The sequence below is a fragment of the Watersipora subatra genome, chromosome 11 (genome assembly GCF_963576615.1).
Source record: "Watersipora subatra chromosome 11, tzWatSuba1.1, whole genome shotgun sequence".
NCBI classification, from domain to species: domain Eukaryota; kingdom Metazoa; phylum Bryozoa; class Gymnolaemata; order Cheilostomatida; family Watersiporidae; genus Watersipora; species Watersipora subatra.
The window spans coordinates 1,213,484-1,237,975 of NC_088718.1; the positions used below are offsets into that span (position 1 = coordinate 1,213,484).

The window sequence follows — 24,492 nt, forward strand, 5'->3', positions numbered from 1 at the left end:
TTCCAAATGAATTTTTAGTCTAACACTATTATTAAAACTTTCAAAACTTTACAAAAACAAAAACCACCACCTTTTGACCACATTATTTGTTTGGACATATTAAAAATTGACAATATGTACAATAATAAGCCTTGTTATCAATGTCAGATCCTTAATGCAGAGTACTGACCACATGCACAGTGGTTACAATTTTTAAGTCTCATGAAGCCTCAATGAGCTTTATCAGCAGTGAATCAGACTGCAATAGGAATCTGGTGACAGTTGCCCATTGTTCTTTAACTAATAATCATTCATTATCATAGTATTGAGGTAGTGCTGCAGGAGCCCCCCAGCTGATGAGCTCCATCCTGCAGTAGCCTTAAATAACACAACAAAGTGCGAAACAGTCCTAGCATCAGTGTGAATGTCCACAAACTGAATATTACTATTCAAACAAAGTGATGCTTAGGCTGTCCTAGGGTTTCTTTTTTCTCAAGTTGCCATATCTGGGAACATGCTAAAGTTGCCCCTATTTGACACAGTTACCGGTGGCCGTAATTGCTTTTTGACCCGGTAATATGGATATCAGGCAATGTCTCTCCTTTTTGGCCACTTCCAGATGTCACCACTTTTGGACATGCACTCAACTTCCAACCCGGTGCCGTCGATTGTAATGACACGCCCTGGGTAGTAAGCTCCATCATACTCCGCCAGTACCCAACTGCCAACACTCCATGGAAGACTGCCTATAAGGGTAAAAGTTTAAATGAAACAGAAGTCACAGCTTTTGTAGCCCTTAACGTTTTGGCTTTCCTATACTAGTTTTATAAGTTGTATGAGTTTACCTGTAACTAAGCAAACTGGTCTTATAAGCAAGTGTCAGAAGGTGTAAATCAATTGAAGCTAACCATAAGTATTCAGTACATATTTCCAGAAAAAAACCATTGTGTGCTTGTTGTGGATTACCTTTTCTAAATCTTATGCACCACAGAATATTTTTCTATCTTACCTGACTTATCATCTTGATCTACTGAGGGGTCTCGCTGAGTCGCTATAGTTCTTGGGCTCTCTTGGTTCACAGGGGGCTCTTGGCTGGTGCTAGGTCCTGTTGGGTAAAAAGTGCAGAATATAATAAGTAACATTATTTATGCACTAACATAATTGTCCTGTAGAAAGAAAATGACCATGACTGGTACAACAAATCAATATTAACAGAATTGAGAAAATTTCTTACCTGACATCATTTTCATCTACTTGGGGGTCTTGCTGAGTAAGCACAGTAGGTCTTGTGCTCTCTTGAGTCACATGTGGTCTTGGCTGGTGCTGGGCCCTGTTGAGTAAAATGTGTGAAATATGACAAGATTACTTTACAAAAGATTCAACTAAACAGTAATTTGATTGTCCTGAAGAAAGTAAATGTACATGACTGGTACTACACATCTCAACTGAAAAAAACAAACAAAAACAACTGAATGTCTTACCTGATGTATCATCTTCATTTAGTGGGGTTCTTGCTGAGTCAGCACAGTAGTTCTTGGGCTCTTTTGATTAACAGTGGGGTCTTGGCTGGTGCTAGATCCAGAGAGAAAATAATGAAGGAAAAGGTATTTCTTTACCACCTCTTATTGAACTTTCCCTTGTTATTTATTGTTTTGGTAACCTGATAAAACAGAATTGTAATATTAATTTAATCTAAACTGTGACAGTGAAATTTGTTCCAGACTTTTCACAGTAACTATCTGGTCCCATTTTGATGAACTGAAAAGAAACTAGGAGTTGTTACATGGGAAAAGAAGGAAACAATAAAAACATACTTTGTTTCTTTGGTAGAAAGTAGACGGTCACATCCTGCCTTGAATGCACTTGACCTGTGCCCGTCACTGTCCTCAGCGTGATGTCTTGATAATGGTGCCTCTCGATTCTGTATACATACTGGAAGGATCGCTGGAGGTGTACACATTCATATGGCTCAGCACTTCTTGTTAACCACTCAACACAATATTCAAACATCTCTCTAGCATTGTTGATTGTACAGGTACCATTTACAATGGCTTGGTTTGCACTTCTCTTGACTACAGCAGTTTCTCCGTGACTTGGTCCTTTGCCGTGTCTTGATCCATAAGAATGGTGTTGAGCAGTGATGTCATACTTCTTCTCGGCCTGAGAAATGTCAGCGAACAGCCCCTTGCTCTTATATTGAGCAGCCGCCCCATCCGAAAATATGACTATGCTTGACACACCATTTAGTTTTCCTTTGATGTGCTTCACGGTGCAGTCCATGAATTCATTTACCGCGTGGTAATCATGGGACTTATCTGGAGATATGAACACTACTGACTCCTCCATGACACTTCTACAGACATTTGGGTGCACAGTAACATTGCTGTGGTACCAGTGGGCGCTCTGGATTTCGTCTTGGTGTGTGCAAGTGAAGTTTTCTGCCAAGTCAAGGACTATGACTACAGTTTTGGGTGGTGGATCAACAGACAACTGTCTAAACTGGCTGTACTGCCACGAAGCATTAAACAAGTGTTCTGTTATACGGTCAGCTTCATCTTTTAACTCATAAACACAATCTTGCAAGCGTCCTTCTTTTGTTGTCAGGTTCTGCTTTGTGATCACCTTCCCATCCTGTTGCACACTCACCTTCTCCCATTTCTTCCATGATATCTTTTTGCCCTGGTGTCTTTCCAATGTCTTTCAGCGATTCATTCACCTTCTTTGCCCCACAATCTACACACCTCTTTATACAAACTCTCTTGTTGTACTTTGCTCTGTCTTGCTTATTACACATTGTCGCCTTCGCAAGTCCATATACTCTTTGAAATCTGGAATTCATCCCCATCCGATGGCACAATGAATTGATGGCCTGGATCTTTAGTTCAGCATTTGTGCAATACTCACATAAACATCCGCGATACTTGATACATTTTGACGGCTTTATATGTTTTGGCCTCAACGTGAATAACTTCTTTTGGCGGACCTTAGTATTTGGATGCTGCTGTCTGAATTTTGCATCAATCATTGCGATAGAGCATGTAAGGACTCCTGTAACCTTGTGTGCCTTCTTACTAACATATTTCTTATCTGGCAAGGTCATCACATTTTCTTCATAGAACTTTACTACCATTCTGTCTCTTTCTGTATTAACTTGCTTCACTCTGGTCTGTTTTGTTTGTACAGGTGGACGTATCAGGTGTATCAGCTTGTATCTTTTGGGGATGCTGATCATTTGCAAAACACATCATTTCACGTTCATGTCATGATTTTTTCTCGACTTCCTTACCTTCTGCAATTGTTCTGCCAATGGTATGCTCACCATCTCGTAAACTTCCTTGTGGGCTCTGGCAAGTCCTTCCATTTGAAGTGCTTTTTTCTTCTTTCCTTTTGCTTTGTCCACCACATCCCGAACAGTCTCAGCAAACTTTGAGGGTGAATTGGGAAAAGCAGCAATAGCTCTTGAAAAAGCTCTCCTTCTTGCAGATGCTGACCTACTTCTAATGCTGCCATCCTGTCTTGATATTTTTGGGGTTTCATTGTCATAGCACTGTTCTTCTCGGAGACTTTTCTGCCGTTCTCTATGCCTCTTGTTCTCTTCCATCAATCTCTTCCTTTTCCATTTCACGTCGTAAACGTCTCATTTCCAAAAGCTTTTCATACTGTGCTGCACGCTTCTCCCTTCGTTTACGATTTATCTCCTCCTTTTGTGCATCACTAACTTTTGCTCTCCGGGCTTGTTTCTTCAGCTTTTTCTTTTCTCTTTTTTCAGTAACTGCAATTCAGACCTTGTAGTAGGACAGGCAGCTCTCTTTTTTGCAGGCTTGTTTTTTTAGCCTTTTCTTTATCAGGTTTTTTTTGCAGTTTGCGCATTCTTTTAGCATATCCCTCATTGTAACGCTTCTTTCTATCTCCTTCAAGATTTGTTCTGTACCATTTGGAGTAGATTGCATCTGGTTTTTTTACATTTTCATATTTCTCTTCATCTTCCTTTGCCACCTTTGGGCCTTCCTTGCCAAGCATCAATCACTAAGCCTAGATTGTTGAATTCTCGAAGGTCCTGCATCCTGTGAGGACTGAGTAGCTTTTGCAGCATGTAGTGACTGGTCAGTTTGTGACTCATGTGAAATAAGGCTAGACCTAATAGAACTCTCAGTCTCTGATGGTGATGACCCTGATGGAGATGAATTTGATGCAGCTAGTTCAGATCGTGCTCTTTTATGATTGTTTGGCCCTAATTTGATCCGAAGTGTTGGATGTTGATTCCCCGGCATTGTAGAAAACCTGTGTGTGTACAAAACAAGCATGTCTCATTGTAGTGAAAAATAAATTAATAAAATGATTTTAAAAGTTTGAATGGTAAAATGCACCATCACATTCTTTGTAAAATGTGTAAATTAACTTGAAAAAAAAAACATTTTGTTTTTTGTGGGATTTTTTCAGTCGCATCTTTAGCTTGAAATATAACATGTAGTGAAATCATTACTTTTAAGTTAACTTAAAAATTATAAAACATAAAAATAACTTGAAAACATATACCTGATAAACAAATGAATGCCGTGCCTAAAACTGGCACAAACGGCAAGCTATTTCATGACAAATAATGGTGCAATATGAGAAAAAAGAAACAAAATGTGAATAATATGAAAGAACAAGGATAAGTTGTGTTGCCACCAGCTTAATGGAAATTAATGGGGACGCTGCGTGATCACGTTAATTATTACGCTGGTAAAATTAAAATAATTTAAAACAACTAATCTTAAAAAAGTTTATAAATAATAAAACAACGAATATTTCGAGTGTGTCTTTTTAAAGGAAAAAAACCATGTAAGCATCCATATTTGTGCTTTTTATAGCTTTTACGACATGATACATTTTGTGATGGCACCAACGTAACATGGACATCACTCAAAAATCCTTTGTTGACAAGCTGTACTGGAAACCAATGATTTAAAATTAATTTACGTATTCAAACGATGGCACATGGTCCAAGATTCTTATAATTGTACTTATTTCTACATGAGCCGAAACGAGAAGAGCATTTTTTATACTTGTATGGGATTTACATTAGAAATTTCGATTAATTATCTTCATTGGTAGTCCGACGTATTGGGGACGGCGAGGCATTTGAGATTGTGAGATACGCCGGTTGCCAATGTACAAAAATAGGCTTATATTGATTTTCATAAATTTCAACTTTCGTAACATGTACTACTTGTCTCAGAAAAATTTCTTTTTTTACAAATTTGACCACTCGTATTCTCTGGCTAAACAGAAAAACCAAATCTAAGTACTTCCGTACATGATATACTGCACTGGCTTATTGGTGGATGCCGAGTCACAAGAAAGTCGTGGATAAATTAATCAAAAAAATAATTCATAAAATCGCCTTAAAATCTCCCGAACACACGTCAAAATGATTAGTTAAATGATTTCTCAATATTATTTAGAAACAGCAAAATAAGTTGAAAAACTTACCATTCAGTTTCTCAAAAGTTTGACGAAAACGAAGTGTCATCAGCATCCGGTATATCGAGGGGATGCCGACTTTCAAGTGCTCTAAGTTTTATGAATGAAATTGTCGTCGCATCATACCATACGGGTTTCAGGACTTCCACAGCAAGGTACGGGCATGATTCATTTTTATACAAGGATGTCTTCCGTTCATTGTAGACAGTTAATTAAATCACCGATGGCACTTTTTCATAGGGACACCAAATTGCAATTTTACAAACTCGGACCCGAGTTTGTAGTCATACTTAATATCATTTTATGTAGATATATTTGTTTAAAGCAGCACACACCCTTGCCAATGTTCATAGGTAGTTTCAATAAAAATTAAGGCCGGCAACAAATATTGCCACCCCTTCATCGACGTAACATTCTGACTGGCTCAGGGGATACCATGTGTTACGCGTAAAAGCAAACAATAACATCACGCTGTCAGGTCATGGGGAGCAATAGGATCGATAAGCTTATTCGGCAAGGTGAATTCAACTTTGCAGATGACAAGAAAACAAATTTGCAAAAAAATAATGCTTTGAATACATTATCTTACATTTTAGACCCCAATGCTTTCATGTCACACTTTTTGCAACAAAAACTGTTGGGTACACCACATAATAATGCTTTTTATATCAATAAGTGTTGGTCGCTGGAAGTCGTACTTTGTGACAATTGATGTTTGGATTGGTGCTATTCACATAAACACTGATTCATTATAATACTGTTTTTTACTTTGTGATAATTTAGACATGAAATATTTGATTTGTTTAACCATACACCTGTGGGCTAGTTCTGTGGAAAAACCCATATCTATTATACATATCACCAGATATTGTCTATGATAATATTGTCTAGTGTTACTTTGTCATCCACATCTTCTTTGTCAGGGTAGATGAATGAGAGAGTTGAATCTGACCCTTTTGCCTTCCGTGTGAATTTAATTTTATATATGCCTTCTTTAATGTCGGACACCACTCTTACAAATTGTATGTCTGTTTTCATCTGTGTTGTGTACTTTACGAGTACAAATGAGTTGATCTCAACAGATTTTTTCGTAGGAGGTGCAGGAATATTATATGCAGGCTCATCACTAACACCACCGCTATCGGTGTCCACCATCTCCTTTGCCAGTTTTTCTTCAGAGGTTGAATTTTCAGAATCCGCAGGCTTGATGGCTTCCTACCTTTTTGTTTTTTGGAAAGGTACTTTTCGCTTTGCTTGGCGCTCACGCCGCTCTTCTAATCTCGTCTTTTCAGGCGTGTCGGTCCAGAACCATTTGGCCTTACTAAAATTTAACAATAACTTTGTTTTAGTTTTGCTTCTAGTTTGTTAATACGAAAAAGCAACATACTCTAAGATTTGTTGTCCAACCAGTACCGGTCTTTACATTATTAGCCATAGCGTAATCAAAAGCCAGTTTCCTGCATTTTACTGGATTGAGTCCATGAAGTCTATCATCTAAACCCTTGATGTGAGTCGAAAATGTTCCTCTTCCTCGTTAGTAAACACTTTGCGCACTCGACTACACTTTATAGCCTATCTGATTGTCATATTTAATAAAGCTTGTAAGTGTCATCCTATCCACACCATGCTCTTTGGCGGCTGTTCTGATGGCCTATCTCTGCTTCTTTATCAACCTCGCAGCTGCTGTGAGCTCTTTTGTCAAATTACTATTTTCAACCCTGTCGTTTTTCCTCTTATAATTTCGAACCATTGTGGATCTAAAAATGTATAGAACATTAGTGATATCAATCAATACAGGTTTTGGGGCAGGTTGAGCATTTTTACCTAAGCATGAATTATTGTAAACATGATTTACTATTTGATTAATTAATCAGGTGAAATATTGAGGATAATTGTGTTTGCACAACACATAAAACTTGTAAAAGAATTCACAAATTGCAAACTTTAAAAACAAGGAGTTGAAAGCGATAGGTGAAATTTTTTTCTCAGTTCAAATTGTTCAACTTTATGTAATTTCGCACTCATTTTTTCGTTCAATGGAGCTCTAAATAATCCAAGATGGTGGCCAAATGACCTTTATCCTTCCACAAGGTCACACAATTTCCTAAACAAACAAGTTTTCAAGAAATCCTCTATGGCTCAACCTACCCTATGGCTCAACCTACCCTTCCTTCCCTATGTTGGAATCAGCGGATGTTGTCATAATAAAATTATGAATTCTTCCAAATGCGCAGAAACTGAAAGGTAGTGTATATTTGAACCCGTTTTCGGTTCCCAAAAAACAGAATGCCGCAAATGTATGAAATTAATATGTAATAACATAGGTACTTAAGTGTGAAACACAAGTAAGTTATCAATGTCTATGCACGTCATATGAAACAATGCTAACTCGAAATAAGTAAATAATACAACAACTTGACCATCTTGCCTTTTAATTCGAGAAATATTGGCTTTGCAAAGTCTGAATATTGTTCAAGATTTTTGACCTCTATTTTATTCCTTTCTGACTCGACCACATCGTCTACATACATTGACTCTCGGAAAAGTCTATCCACTTTAGGGCATTCTTTCTTATTCAGCTCTACTGTCTTAATAATGGCCTCAGCTTTTATTGCAGGTGTGGGTCTGCCTCCCATATTGACTCTGGTAATATTATAGGTATCAGGTTCTCTTGTGAGGTTTATGTTTCGCCAAAAGAAAAGATGGCAGTCTTGTTCAGCATCATAAATGTTAATTGAATCAAACGGTTTTTTACATCTCATATAAGCACAGCAGGATTTTCTCTCCATCTGAGTAAAATTTTTAATAATCCTGTCATATAACTGTCAGGTCCTTGACCAATTAGTTGCCGAGGGACTAGCCGTTGAGTTTCTGACTGCTGTTGAATACGATTCTAACAGGTGTAGAAGATGAATTTGGATTCTCAACCGCCATATGACTGATGTAGATAGTCGGACCTTTCCAGCTTTAGATTTCTTCTGGTGAAAGCTTCCCAGCCACTTTTCTGGCTAACATGTCCTTAATGTGGGCACTATTAGTTCTGGTCCAATCACTTCATCTTTTTTTTCGAGTTTTTCCGGTGTTTTTCAGGGTTACGATTACTGACTTTCAGTTGTCAGGGAGTAGTGTCATATCCCTCAACCAAGGGTATGGTTGAGGCTGTAGTCCTGATTTATTTGTCTGGATGATACCTAAGATTGTTTTGGATCATTTCCAACTTTTGCTGTTCTTGTAAAGAGTATGTGTGTCCTCGAATTGGACATTTTCCACACTTGCGGCCACCACATCCTGGCTGTACCTAGGTCACAACATTTTCTGACCGGATAATGGTATCCATTCTCTGAGCGTCAGCCTTTGTCAAACATGTTCCTGTGTGGACTTTACTTTTCTCACAAAACGAATTGTATGGATCAATTATCCTTAATGCATGATGCCCCAAACAGGTTGCTTTTTATCCTCTGCTTGAGAGGATAAAAATTCTTACAGGCGGAATCTCCGTAAGCATCTTCCTAAAGCTTAGACGAGTCCCTGCTGTGTCCACTTCAGTTTTTGGGTAATAATGATAGTAGTCATTGCCAAGTAGGATGTTTACCTTTGCCTCAGCTTGTACTAGGTCTTCCAAATTATTTCTTTTTGGGAAGAGAGATTGAAGTGCATCTAGGTTGAGACTTGGAACTTGACTAGTTATTTCTTCCATGTAATAGGCAATCACAGGCACTGGTTGTCCTGTCGTTATTAGCCGAGTTCACTAAATAGTAGTTTGGTGCTCTGTGACACTGTTCACAACCCTAGTGATTCATAAATTCGCCTTTTCCACCTGTTTACCATTCAGCTTCTTGACAGGGTTGTTTGCAAAATAGGTGGCATTAAGTCTTCCATCATAGAACACTACTGCACTCCTGTCACTGGGTCACTCTGAATTGGGAATACCGACATGGATATATCCCTTTTTGAATGGTTGGTAGTGACATGACTTTCAGCAGCTGCTTTCAAGTCATCACTGCTTGTTTGCTTCCTTTCTGGTTTCTCTATGCACAGCAGGTTGTGGTAGTCATCTTTTTGACATGTGGTGTAGAGTTGCCCCGATTTCAATATCAGTATCGGCGCCGATATGAGTGTAAAGTATTTAAATCGTATCGGCCGATCTTTTCTTGAAAAATCGAAAACTTCAGATACTTTTTGCAGATCAACTGTTTAGCAGAAAACCGTATTTTAGCCTGCTACACTAATAAAAAATCATTAGCTGCAAGTTCCTTACTTTTACCTAATGAATTCCAGGTCTGTCACACAATCTATTTCATGTCTATAGCTTGATAAACCTCAACACAGCTGAGGAATCTATTGGCTTTAGTCAGGACATAATCACCAAGTGCGGTATTTCCCAATTACAGCGATAGGATTTATTGCAGCCAATCACGAACAAGAGACCAATGATGGGAAACAAGAATGCGGTGTAATATTTCTATGTATAGTAATACTTCAACTTACGAGTGCTCCAACGTACGAGAAACTTGAGATACGAACCAGCTTTTAAGCATGTTTTAGCACTAACATACGAGCCATGTTTAAGATACGAGCACGTGAGTCAGTTGCCAAGTATGCCGGAGGTGTTTTATGACAACAGCATCAATCTGTATTTTTCATCTGCTCATGTTATACTTTTTTACCCTGTTTTTTGTGCGCGATTTTTAGTGCAGAATTATGTGAATTAAAAGTACTGTGCGTAGACCGAAAGTTTGCCAGTAAAATAAAAAAATAATGTAAAGAAAAAGCGAATGATAACAGTTGATATTAAACAGAAAATTGTTGAAAAATATGCAAAAATCTGTATGCTTGATTGAGCTAGCTCAGCAATATGACAGAAATACATACACAATTATCAAACAGAATGAATATAGTCAGGGCATTTAGCTTGCAAAAGGACTAACCATAGTTTCTAAACGGCGCAGCGATCTTCACGACCACTGACGGAGAAACTGCTCAGGCTTTGGATAAATGATAAACAATTGGCCGGTGACAGCGTAATTGAAACGACGCTATTTGAAAAGGCCGGTGCTATCTATCAAAACTATAAAAATAGACATTTGGACAAGTTGGCTAGTGGTCGTGCATTAACCTTTGTGACGTCACCTGTGTTCGTCTTAATCGCAACATGTTGAAAGGGCGGCAAAGGCAAACGTCCTTAGATAGGTTCATCTTGAAACGGCCGGCTAGTCGTGAAAGCGAAACAAAGGAAAAATTAGCGAGAAACTTCAAACTATGAACACCGAAGAAATTTTAATTACGTTAAATTAAAAATGAAAGTTTGCTTTTAGATTTGCTTCGAAGTTTGTCTTTTAAGACTTTGATAAAATCCAAATTTATCAAAGTCAACTGTTGTAATGAAGGATAACTTATATCTCCCTCTCTGGCAAATGCTAGCGTTAGCTGCTATTGTATGTACGTATTTAATTTTACCTTTTAATTTATCACATTTCCTTGCATTTATTTTTATTTGTTGCTTTTTGAAAGCATGTAATAAGTTAGGACAATAACCAACATGTTCTTTCTGTTACAATATCTTGTTTTGAGTGTTTTATTTGCATTTTCTAGAGTATGGAAATTAATCAATAAATATTTAATTGTTCTATATATAAATAAATTGCACCAGCATGCGAGTAAATTGACATACGAGCTCAGTCTCAGAACGCATTAAGCTCGTAAGTCGAAGTATGACTGTACTAGCATTACGAAAGTAATTTGAGCAATCGATGCATAAAGTTATCTATCTCTCTTGATTCGGAAGATATGATGTATTGTTTGCATCGCATAAAATAACCTCAATGGCTTATCGGTATTTCGCCTGTCCTCCATCATCTGTGGCAAGTGAATCCTTCTTCAGTACGACTGGCTAGATCGCTAGTGATGGAAGATAAAGTCGTCTCACTGAGATAATTGAATCACTAACAGTAATTTAGAGAAACATTTATTTGCTCTAAACTTAGACAGGTACATCAGTTCGTTCAGCAGTAGAAGACAGACTTCATTATCACAGAAAAAAGCTGTACCACTAACAGTAATTGCCATTATTAATAGCAGATTACAAGAAACATGGACTGTTTTGTTACTAGATGCACAGTATGTCAGTATGTGAATATATAAACATGTACGTGTATATCTTTTTTCCATAAATACAAAAAAATAAATACATCAATATTTATATTTTCTTTGCATTATATTTGTATAATAAAATTAACAATTATCTATGCAACACAAAAGATCTGAATCGGATTATTTTTCAATAAGAATCGGTATATCGGATTGGTATCTGAATCGGCTTTTGAAGTTAGAATCGGGGCATCTCTAATGTGGTGTATTTGTTTGCAACCTGACTGCTTTCTCTTCTATGTGTACCTACACAGCGAAAGCAAGCCTTATGCTTCATTAAAAACTTACCCCGTCATTCATTCGCATATTTTTGAACTGTTGGCACTCCATAATGATGTGTGTAACTTTTGGATGGGTATGTATTAGGCAGGAAGATGGTTTTTCGCCTTCTGCACTTCCAGCAAAGGAGGTGTGTGTCCTAGCTACCGCACCAAATTTGCTGTCTTCTGCATGCTTGGTTGGTTTTGTTGCATCCTCTGCCAATTATCTGGTGCAGAGGTCGTGCTCACATTCTAAAAATCTCATAAACTTTGTAAAGGGTTGGATTTTGTGAGTGGTAAAAAAAGTTGAGTAAACTCATTTTTTTTCTCCTAATAATTGGGGACAACTTCGACTTCAGTTCATCAACTTAGGTCGGTGTAACAGCTGAATGCTGCTTAACTTCACTCAAATGATTGTAACATAGTTCAACAGTGCTTAAAAAGCTTACCAGACCTTTAATGTCACTTTCTGTAAGGTGCTTTAACCTTTCGAGCTATACAAATGTACTTTTAACAGCTACACTGGCATCTGGAGTTAAGGTCTTCAAGGCGTTTTCACATTCTCTCAAGTGCATTGGGTTGATTTGTTCAAATGACTTTAATATGGGATAGAGCGTCCCTCTTCAGACCCTGTTTAAGCGCCCAAGCCTTTCCTTTCTCTGAACCCAATTCATAGTGAGCATATGACGGCCAAACAGCCCTAAATTCAGCCCACTCGTGCTTATTTCCACTGAAAACAAAAAGTAGTGCCTTTTTGAAGCGACTGTTTTATCTCCTCGCCAACGAGAAGTTGTTACAAACTCTAAACTACAACCTCTAAATACCTTTAAACTGGGCATTCTCATCATACGCAGCAGTGACACTCCGATTCGAAGTTCTTACCTGAAACAAAAATACCTACATCTATATACCTATATATATATATCCATATACCTATATCTTACCTTTAACAAATAATGAAAACTTCCCACTTAAATAGTTGTCTCCATTACATTGAGTAGGAGTTGGTCGGAAATAAAAGAGATTTAATTCAAAGAAAGTTGCATCAATATACAGACGCTGCCATCAATAAAACTATCTAAATTTAATGAATGATATTTAACAATTACTTTTTTTACCTACTCCACTAACTAAATGTTAGCAACTCTTTTTGAAACTGATTAAATTGTTGATAACTAACATTTGAAACACTATTAATAAATATTTTAAAGAACATTAACAATAAATATTTACTAACAGCAGGTATAATCTGGGCCTAGGTGATATTTTAATGTCGTGTACTATTTATATCAAATAACAATAATACAACTAGTATTAATAATATGATTACATATTTTACAGCACCAGGAACTCCTGGCTGCTTTGCAGTTCTGATGTAGCAGAAAAAATTTGAGTTGCCCGAGCCTTCTGAGTAGAGGTTTTAAACATCTTCTGAGTAGAGGTTTTAGACATCTTCTGAGTGGAGGTTTTAGACATCTTCTGAGTAGGAGTTTTGGGTATCTCAAGGATCTTTCTCATTTCCTTTAAACATTTATCTTTTATGGCTTTCTCTCCCGTAGCCAACTCTTCCTTAGCCTCTTCCAGCTTTTGCTTCTTTTTAAGCAAAATCTGCTCGACCTGCTGAGAAGATGATCTTAGCCTTCAATAATAACTACGATTTTCTTGTTAAGACCTTCCTGCATGTCTCTCTCCCGCTCTTGGCCTATTTTTTCAAAGATTTTGAAATATTTTTTTAAAACTTTGAAGGTGGAACAGTGGAGGTGTTCGCTTCATCTTTCAGAAACGAACCATTCTTGAGACTTTTTGTCGTGTGAATTGAATCCCATCTTAGAGCCTAGCAGATTCTACTCTCCACTTCATATTGTGGTCATGATGAGAAATACGAGAAATGGTATTAGGTTTTTTTTAACTCTATTCAATTGAATAATCATTTTATTAATTTTGTGATAATGCTCACATACTTTATGAAGCGCATTTAGATTAGGGTATATCATGAGTATTATAGCTTTTGGCAAAGTTTGTTGAACCTTTTTTCAAGTTTCTAACACATGCAGCTCTTGGCTGTGGTTTCGCTAGATAGTAGATAGGGACAGTGGGAACATCGTTAATCCATTCATGCGCCACTAATTAGATGACGAGGCATTTGGCTATTCCCACCCACTTTCCCACAGAGACCTGTGTATAGCCACGCATGAGATAGTAGGATTTGATTTGTATATCATTAGATGTCACTGTCCCTTATACTAGGGGGAAAATATAGCCTGAGTGCTGGCAAAAGCCAATGAGGAGATGTCATTCCTCACACTCTATCACTGCAAACCTGAAAACCGTCGATTTGTGCCACATGTCCCAGATGTAAGTTCCGTACTGCAATGTACGGGTGGACAAGATGGCCTGAAACGTGTTTCCTTGCAGAAGTGGTTTTACGCACTCGATGGTCTTAGTGCAGATGGCCCCTTTCCAATTGATCACCAAGGCACCGGGTATGATGCTGTCAACACCGGTCAGGCTTCTACATGCAGCCAGGAACTCAGAGCCGCCGTATTTGGCAACCTTGGCGTCAACCTTGGCAACCATGTCCGGCTTCAGAACCCCTTCACTAGTTCTTACGTGGGGCTCTCGAAGAATGGAATAGCCTTGTTTTGTCAGCTTATCATGCACGTACTTCAAGATGGAGTCGTGCCTCTTGATCCGTGTACCGTGAGAGCGCGGACACTGCTGGAGGGCATGTGCTATGTGTGCGGCGCATTTACACACACCGGGCAAGCTTTGGATTGGGCCGGATTCATTCGAGCCCGCACCACACCACTGGGCAAAAGGTTGTGCCTCAAGTGGATAGCTCGGATGTAGTCACGCCCGGTTAGCAATGCTCCCTGAGATCTTAACCAGCAGTGTGCTTGAGGGCTGTCAGAGTGATAAGACAGTCCCTTGCCATCAACAGATGACACCAGCTGCTCTCGGTGGTAAGATCTTGCCTCCACCCCGGATCTAATAGGCTCGCCCTGTATGGTCGGGGCGGCCAATGGAAGGGCACCAGAGACAAGATCGGAGAGGGGTCGTCGTAACAGTCTCGCAGACGACAATTTCGGACATACCTCTGAGCTGGCACCTGGGTGCGAAAGGAAGGTACACCCAGGCCTCCGTCAGCCACAGAGGCATGAAAAACTGCCTTAGAGCAGTTTATCCAAATTTTGAGCCACCCCTTGACAAACGAGCGAACAGCTGAGTCCAGATGGCGTAACTTGCCACTGTTCAATGTGGAGATCGCCAACTGGTGCATCACCTGCGGAACAAGCTTATCCCGAAGGATGCTCATACGTTGCTGAGGCTTTAAGGGGCCTCTCGTGATGTTAACTAGAGCCTCCCTCAATTGTGCCGCGGGTTGATGAATTGCCCCGAGCGCACCGACCTTGACACCTAGATATTTGTAAGTGTCCGCAATCGTCAGAGAAGGAGTGGGGGCCCTATCGACCTCAAGAATGGGTCTAGGGTCATACAGCCATTTCTTTCTCTTGCAGGAGATACTCAGTGTGGAACTCTTGGCGGCATTGATGGTCAAACCACACTTTTCCAACTCGCTACCCAGGATGGCGCAATTCTTCATCAGTCCAGCATCAGTGCGACTGAAGAGCACTATGTCGTCCGCATAGGCCATAAAGGTCACCTTGGCCTGACTGCTGCTGCCGAACTGGAAGTCGATCTTCTCATCCAGCTCAGCAGTGCACATCTCAATCACGGCGTTGAACAGGTGGACAGGTAGTGGGTCCCCCTGCCTAATACCTCTACTCGCCCGTATATCGCTGCTCACCCGACCCGGGAGCTTCAGTCTGGTCGAACCAGCACTGTAGTAGCGTCGCAGGTACTGCACCAGGTGTTCAGGTACCCCAAGGCGTCGACAGGCCACCCACAAAGAGTTATGGGATACACTGTCAAACGCTTTACTGACGTCTACAAAAGCGACACAGAGATTGCGGTACTTGGTCTTTGCTTCAGTGATGGCATTCTTAAGCAACTTGGAGTTAAAATAGAGCCCATCACCCTTTTTAAAACCCTTTTTGCGCTCGCTAAAAGGCAGAACCTCCGCGAAGCGCTCACCAAGCACGCAATGGAAAAGGCGGCCAAACACTGATTTCACTGATTGGCCTGAATTGCGCCGGATTGGACGTGCCAACAACCTTAGGTATAAGCGTAGTAATGCGTTTGCACAACCCAGATGGAATCCTGCCGCTCAACAACCAAAGGTTAAAGGCCGACAACAAAAGTTTGACCTTAACCTTCTTTAGGTCCTTCCAGGTGTAACTATCTACCCCTGGCGATACCTTGCCTTTCTTGGAAAGGACACACTCGACCTCATCCCTAGAGATGTGTTTTAGTAGCTCGTAATAAATTTTACTCGCTACGAACTGCCTATTGTTTGGCACAGTCCTTCTGAAAGATATTTTTCCAGAATCGCTCAGCGCTAGGAGGGATGGATGCCTCCTCTTGTGCATACGTGCCGCGTAAAATGCGATTGGGCATGATCTTGTAATCCGTCGCAAGGCCACATTGCACTGACTTATAGAGCTCCTTGCGCGCTCGCCTGCCACTAAGGACAGGACGGGGTCTGATGACCTTCGACCCCTTCAGACGAGTCGTCTTTGATGAGAAGAGCGACTCGTGAACGCTGTCAATGAGGCTCTGTTGGCAGATGAGTGTTTTGGGATCGCCCGCCAAAGGCAATCTACTACACAGCAGGTCAAACTCAATGTGCCCGAGGAGTCGGTCCTCAAAGGTAGGCTCGGCCTGCAGTGGTGCGGCAGCTGAAGGGCTGACTGGCCTTTGGCAGTTACCAGATAGCGTTCCCACAAACGCCGGAACAGAGCTAGCGCCACCTCCCGCCTTGATATCAGCCAGAATCCCAGGATATTGAGGATTCTTATTTCTGGCCCCCTTGATCTGCTCAATAGTATATTGAGGCAGCCTCTTGCCAATCTCCTGGTTAATAAACCTGACACCAGAGAGCTCAACCTCCAACCTAGCCACCTCTGACAATGTCTCGTGATTCCACCTCTGCTTAACCACTGATGGAATTGTGGCGTGGTACAACTCCGCATGACCCCTTCGCAGATGGAGCGAAAGCCCGTCCAACTTAGTATAGGGGCACCAGCATATGCTACAGGTGAACTGACCACAGTCGACACACCTTGTTGGTACAGAGCTAGCAAAGGTGTCAACGTATTTGTCCACGGGCAGCAGGTTCGACGAATGACAGCGGATTCGCGCACTCATTTACTGGTGCTCTGGTAGCCGGCGCATATGTGGCACCGACCTTAGGAGGCATAGCTGCCCAGAGCGACAACCACTACGATGGAGGGTAGTGGAAGACGAAACACAGTTGATACTGCGAATCGTGTGGATAGCTTAGATTATCCTGCTAGCTTACAGTCACCGTTCCCCCTTAGCTGCTGGGAAGTTACCCAGCGTTACCGACTCTCACCCCGTGGAGGTGTGGAAATGATCTTTAAAGTTGCTGCGTGAATCTCCCTTCTTCTGGATAAACCGCCCAGGGATCAACAATCCGCGAGCCCGGAATAAGTAAAAGCGCTATCAATGGCCGTAACCAGATCTCGACTCACTCAGATGTTATTCGACAGGCCCACAATTCCCTTAAGAGAGTCTTTACATAAAGATGTCTAGATTTTCAGGCAAAATTTCAGAATGCCCCTATTTATGGTGCATGTCGGGTATACCTGATATGAACTGTAAGTAGGATAGACATACCTGTCCGATATGCATCAGACAGGTATGTCTGATGCATCTGATCCACCTGTCCGATACGCTGTGCTCCCTAACAGCTTTGTCCAAAATGGTGTCTAGAATATCGCCTGGCAGGCAGAATATACTAGTGTTGTATCCTGTTTCCTCTCCCAGTATTTAACAATTGAATTTTCAACTAATAAACTCATCTTGCATATACAGCTACCATGTAAGAGGAAAATATAACCAAACATTCCCAATATATGCATTGCAAACCATCTATACAGTTTATAAAGTCCATATTACTTTAGCAATTTTGTTTTAAACTTTTAAAATTGCTAGAACTTTTGGCGTAGAACTTTACTGATAATGATGCGGCTACTGAAAATTTCTTTTTTACTCTGGTACAATAGTAACACCGACACCGTGAAGTCTAAAAACTTTAAATTACTATGCTAAGTACTACCTAAATGTAAACCGCAATATTATGTAATGGGTAATTGGTTATAATAAGTGATCAAGACATGTCACAGACATTCTTCTAGCAAATCACATCAGGCACTTCATACTTGTGAGAACATCCAAGGCTAAACAGTTGCATGATCACTAGCTGTTAAACAAAAGGCAAAGGAAATAGAATACACATACCTTTTGCTTCATTTCTAGCACCTTGTTGAAAATACTTGAGAAATACAAAAATATATAAAAATGTTAAATTAAGTTTGAGAGAACATACCAATTTCTTTAATGGTTAGTAAAGCCAGATTGACTACGGTCGGTGCAGGTAAAATATATGTAGGGCAAAACAAAGATATTTAGTTGTTACTCTCCACAAGACTTGAAACCATACACCGATCTTATGACAGTATCGGCTTCCCAGAAGAAACGCGACAATAACGAGGTCAGCTACAACAAAACACGAAGTCAGCAAAACAGCTTCGGTGTAAACAACAAAAAACTTGTTTGACCATGTGTGTTTTATTTGTTTTTATTGTTGTTTACTTTTGTATTATTGTTCAAACAGATGAAATTATCTTTTTGTCAGCTGAATGATTATACGAGTGAGAGAGTCTATGTGTACAGCATACATCTATAATTGTGCTGAAAGTATACGATATTCACAATTACTATTATTTTCCACATCTTTTCATAAACCGTGTATTTATGAACTGTTACATAATCGAAATGTCTAGGATTTAGTTTAAACGTATCTTATTTTTTGAGTTAGCAGTTGTGCAGACAGGCGGCAATTCACCCGTTGAATCTGTGATGTCTCACCTAGCTTCCAATGGTTCACTGTTCTTACTATTGGAGTTTGTTGATAGTGAATTGTTTGTCCCTTGTCTTTTGTTGAGGCAGAATAGTTGTTTCCTATTCCGCCTCATTATAACTCCCTGTCTTTCAAAAAGATACGTGTTAGAATTATTTGTTTCCCTAGTGACAAGTCCTTCCTACCTATCTTTGTCATTGGCTTTAATCTACACTTTTTTTCTGGTTCCAGTTCCACGAGATTTTTGGCACCCGTTTGTCAAAATTTCTTTTCTGACAGGTTTTAACATGTTTATTCTATTATTTAAAGGAGTGTTTTTCACATCATTTTCCCTTAAGTGAAGTCATACAACAACAGCTCAGCGAGTGAAAATCCACTTTCAATAGGAATTGCTCTGTAAATCGTTGATAACTAATAAAGATCTGACATTTTCCAATATTTTAATAGTGTGTACTGATCTTTCAGCTAGTCCATTGCTCTCTGGATATCTAGAGCTACTTAGAATGTGTTTTAACCCATAGATTTCAGGAAATTTGTTGAACAAATATCACAATATCACTTTATCGCATTCTCCATTATCATTACGAAGTTTAAGCAGAACACGGAATTTGACAAAATCATTTTTAAATTTCGAAATCACAGATTTAGTGGTCATTTCATTAAGTTGATATACCACAATCTATCTTGAATAATAGTCATCTATAAGTGATTAGGGGTAACCGGGACACCTTTGGCTAAAATTCACATATTTCACCATAATTTGTTTGGTAGTAATTACAACTTTCTGAAATTTGGACATGCATTTCACATATATTTCGTGTATCTCTTGAAGCACAGATTACAAAAGTACCTGGCTAATGGCCAAAGCTGCTATTATGGCCAAGCTGCTATAATGGCAAAAACTGCCCCATATCCGGGGCAGTTTTGGCCATTATATGGTAACAGTCTGTCATCCATGTTTCAAGTGCCATGAGTTTACAGTATCATTTGAATAGCTGTTTAAAGGACCATAAACCGCTATATCAAGTGGTTGGAGTTTGTGGCTACAACGGAGAGGGAAGGTTAGCATTACCACACTGTTCTGCTTAGCCAAATCAATTCTTGTGCTTTTTAAGTGGCTTGTCGTGGTTGTCAAGTAATAACAGGACAGGTCATTCTCTTGAGCATCATGTATGCTCGATGAATACTGCCACTGTTCGAAGATCTCGGTATTAATCCACCTTGAAGGGTTCACCGGACCAATATTGCCGGTTGGTGCTCCTGAAAAATGTGGCTTTTAAAATTTATTCGGGGAAAGATCAGAAATAGTGTAATAAGTCCTCCAGGAGTGTTTATTGCTCCGATCATAGCCACCAGAATTCCACCATCAGCAGATTTTTCATGGTTAACTCGGCAAGCTTTTCGGTCAGCTGAAACCTTTGGATGCTTATTTACCATAGACAATCCTGTCTCGTCCATGTTCTATGCCACTGGCCGGAAAACCATCCCAGACCATCACTGCCTCAAGGTTGTCATGTAGTTCACTGACATTTTTTTATTGAAGCTTGATCCACAGCTTAAACTAGTAGCCTCTAGTTGGCGGCATGAAATATTCTGATGCCTTTTTAGGAAACCTCTCATTTAGTCATGGCTAGCACATTTGTTAGTAGTAGGCCCTGTCATTCCTTTTAGCATATTCATATGCTAGCTTTTGTGCATCTCGCTTGATTAGCTCATGATGGATGAAGCAGGTTATCCTGTAATTTTTTCTTTTGGTCTGCAGAGAAGACCTGTCTAGTGTCATTTGACTTCAAAAATTTTGTTGTCAAGCTCATTAAGTTTAGTTTCATTAACATAGTTTTGTAGTGAGGACTTTGGTATGTAAAAATCTTTTGACACCTGCCTTACAGAAAGTTCGTTCACCTTCCAACACATTCTTGACAGCAGTGAACATTACATCCTTAGATGTCTGTGTCGGTCTTTCCCGTTATAAGTTCGAACCTCAGTGTCACACTCCAAAAATATACTAAAAATCACAGTAAATCTTATACTTTGAAATACCACAAAAATGTAGAAATCCAAGCTATAAAATGCATTATTATATCAGTTAAAGCATACAATTCTCAGAGTTGAATAATATCAGACAAGTAACTTTGTATCGGGGCACATTTGGCCATGGCCAAATGTGCTCTGATCATGGGCACATAGTCGGGGTTAAACTTGGTCAATTCATAGGCCATAAAGGTAATCTTGGCCACTGCTGCCAAATTACCAAAACTGCAAACTACTGCTGCCAAACTGGAAATTGATCATGTCATCCAGTTCAGCAGTGCACATCTTGAACACAGCGTTTAACAAGTTAGACAGCGGATCATTCTGCTTAATGCCTCTACATACCCTGATATCGCTGTTCGCCCTACTTGGAAGCTTTAGTCTGGTCTTTAGCTTATAAGAATTAACGGAGACACTATCAAATGATTTGCTGACATGTACAAATGCGATACGCAAATGGCGATACCTGGATTTTGCCTCAGCAATGACATTCTGAAGCAACCTAAAATTAAAGTAGAGTCCATCACCCTTTTTGAACCTCTTGTCGTTTGCAAAAAGGTAACACCTCCACTGTGGTTTATTAGAGCTATCACAAAATGTACACCTTGACACTATGCATGTATTCTCATTAATGCTGGTTTGAGGGATTAGTTCTAGCTACATGACAAAGAGGGTGTTACATAATACATTACATAATATGATGCAAACTACATCACCCCTTGATTTGTAAATCACAACCAGAGTAATCAGAAAATATTAATAGATTACATAATAGCATAACATACATGTATATCTGAACTGACAATACAAATCGTCACAACCCAAACATGGCTCTAGTGTTCATAAAATTCTCCATATCTTTCTGGAGGTCGTCTGTCTCTAATAGGTCTGGTATTGCCCACTGCAGTATTTTCGCTGTCATGATCACTGTCATTCTCAGTATCTGAGTCTACGGAACTATTGTCATTTTTACAGATGTTGAGATTATCAAAATCAAATTCAACTTCCACAGCATCGTCGCTTGACACCCTATCACTGCCCGTATCCTCGCCGTTACAATCAGCTAACCGTATTTCTGAAATGTGCCTGTTTGTGCCATCAACCTCTAAGACTACATCAGATACCAACACAGTTACTGTTTCTTTTGCCCATACAGTAGTACATTTAGCATGCACTGGCTTAACATATACTGTGTCACCAATTTTGTACGGGTTTCTTAACGCTCCACGTGAAAATCTTTGTGGTTCTGCAACAACGTCAGGATTTCTTACTGCGTAGGAGTATAGCATTTGCGAAGGTACAATACCTCGCCTGTTTGGGGTATTGTTGTACCAAAATACCATTCTGTTAACCTCGTTTCCTGAACGCGCAGCCATTCTTTTAATTGTTCTATGGTTACGTTCCACAATGCCATTACCAGATGGCCTGTAAGCGCAACTTAACAAATGATTTACGTTCCATGTTTTTAGGATGCTAGACAACTGCGCGCTTTTGAAGCATGGACCGTTGTCAGAAAGCAACTCTTGTGGGGGACCCCGCTCCTCAAATATGCGTACCAACTGTGCTATTACAGAGTTGGCTGTCTCATCTCTCAGTTTTAACCATATTGCAAATCTGCTAAGGCCGCAATCCAAGATGGTCAAATAAGGTATTCGGCCCACATGTGTGATGTCAACAGCAAGTCTATACCACACCTTTTCGACTTCCAAATTTCCTCTCTCCCATCTCACAGGGGAAGGATCAATTTGTTTGCAGATTTGACACTCTTTCACAACCCTTTCAATCACATCTTTTGAGGCTCTGTCACCAAACCTCTGATTAGCTAAGTAACTCATCTTGTCAACTCCTAAATGGTGAACTTGATGCATGTTATATATTTCTTCATCAATACTTGAAAGCTAGGTTTGGTGGACAACTTGAGGGCATGGTCTTTGTTGAAGGCCCACCCATGTTGATTAGGTGTCCGCAAGGCTCCCACTCTCAGATGCGACCCACCTACTGCACCATGTGGAAGCTTTTGCCTGCTGTGTTTCCATCCTGGACCAGTTCACTTCTCCTTAAAGCAACCTGGTTATTCCCACCCACTTTCCCACAGAGACCTGTGTATAGCCACGCATGAGATAGTAGGATTTGATTTGTATATCATTAGATGTCACTGTCCCATATACTAGGGGGAAAATATAGCCTGAGTGCTGGCAAAAGCCAATGAGGAGATCTCATTCCTCACACTCTTATTACTGCAAACCTGGAAACCGTCGATTTATGCCACATGTCCCAGATGTAAGTTCCGTACTGCAGTGTACGGGTGGACAAAATGGCCTGAAACGTGTTTCCTTGCAGCAGTTGTTTTACGCACTCGATGGTTTTAGTGCAGATGGCCCCTCTCCAATTGATCACCAAGGCACCGGGTATGATGCTGTCAACACCGGTCAGGCTTCTACAAGCAGCCAGGAACTCGGAGCCACCGTATTTAGCCACCTTGGCGTCATAGGCCTCAACAGGGTCAATTCCGTCTGAACAAATGGCTGCATCTAACACGAATGCCAGATTGTCTCTGTAGGCAACCATGTCCGGCTTCAGAACCCCCCCCCCCCCCACTAGTTCTTACGTGGGGCTCTCGAAGAATGGAGTAGCCCTGCTTTGTCAGCCTATCATGCACATACTTCAAAATGGAGACGTGCCTCCTGATCCGTGCACCGTGAGAGCGCGGACACTGCTGGAGGACATGTGCTAATGTGTGCGGCGCATTTACACACACCGGGCAAGCTTTGGATTGGGCTGGGTTCATTCGGGCCCGCACCACACCACTGGGCAAGAGGTTGTGCCTCAAGTGGATAGCTCGGATGTAATCACGCCCGGTTAGCAATGCTTCCTGAAATCTTAACCAGCAGTGTGCTTGAGGGCTGTCAGAGTGATAAGACAGTCCCTTGCCATCAACAGATGACACCAGCTGCTCTCGGTGGTAAGATCTTGCCTCCACCCCGGATCTAATAGGCTCGCCCTGTATGGTCGGGGCGGCCAATGGAAGGGCACCAGAGACAAGATCGGAGAGGGGTCGTCGTAACAGTCTCGCAGACGACAATTTCGGACATACCTCTGAGCTGGCACCTGGGTGCGAAAGGAAGGTACACCCAGGCCTCCGTCAGACACAGAGGTATGAAAAACTGCCTTAGAGCAGTTTATCCGAATTTTGAGCCACCCCTTGACAAACGAGCGAACAGCGGAGTCCAGATGGCGTAACTTGCCACTGTTCAATGTGAAGATCACCAACTGGTGCATAACCTGCGGTACAAGCTTATCCCGAAGGATGCTCATTCGTTGCTGAGGCTTTAAGGGGGCTCTCGTGATGTTAACTAGAGCCTCCCTCAATTGTGCCTCGGGTTGATGAATCGCCCCGAGCGCACCAACCTTGACACCCAGATATTTGTAGGTGTCTGCAATTGTGAGAGAAGGAATGGGGGCCCTATCGACCTCAAGAATGGGTCTAGGGTCGCACAACCATTTCTTTCTTTTGCAGGAGATACTCAGTGTGGAGCTCTTGGCGGCATTGATGGTTAAACCGCACTTTTCCAACTCGCTGCCCAGGATGGCGCAATTCCTCTT

At 40.6% G+C, this 24,492-nt stretch overlaps 1 protein-coding gene and 1 pseudogene across 3 annotated transcripts in view; one reads left to right on the plus strand and one right to left on the minus strand.

The window, feature by feature from the left end:
* Positions 1-24,492, plus strand: part of LOC137408445 (elongator complex protein 6-like) — a 77,221-nt gene that overhangs the window by 33,201 nt on the left and 19,528 nt on the right. The window lies entirely within an intron of this gene.
* LOC137408675 (uncharacterized) lies at positions 565-8,081 on the minus strand (annotated as a pseudogene).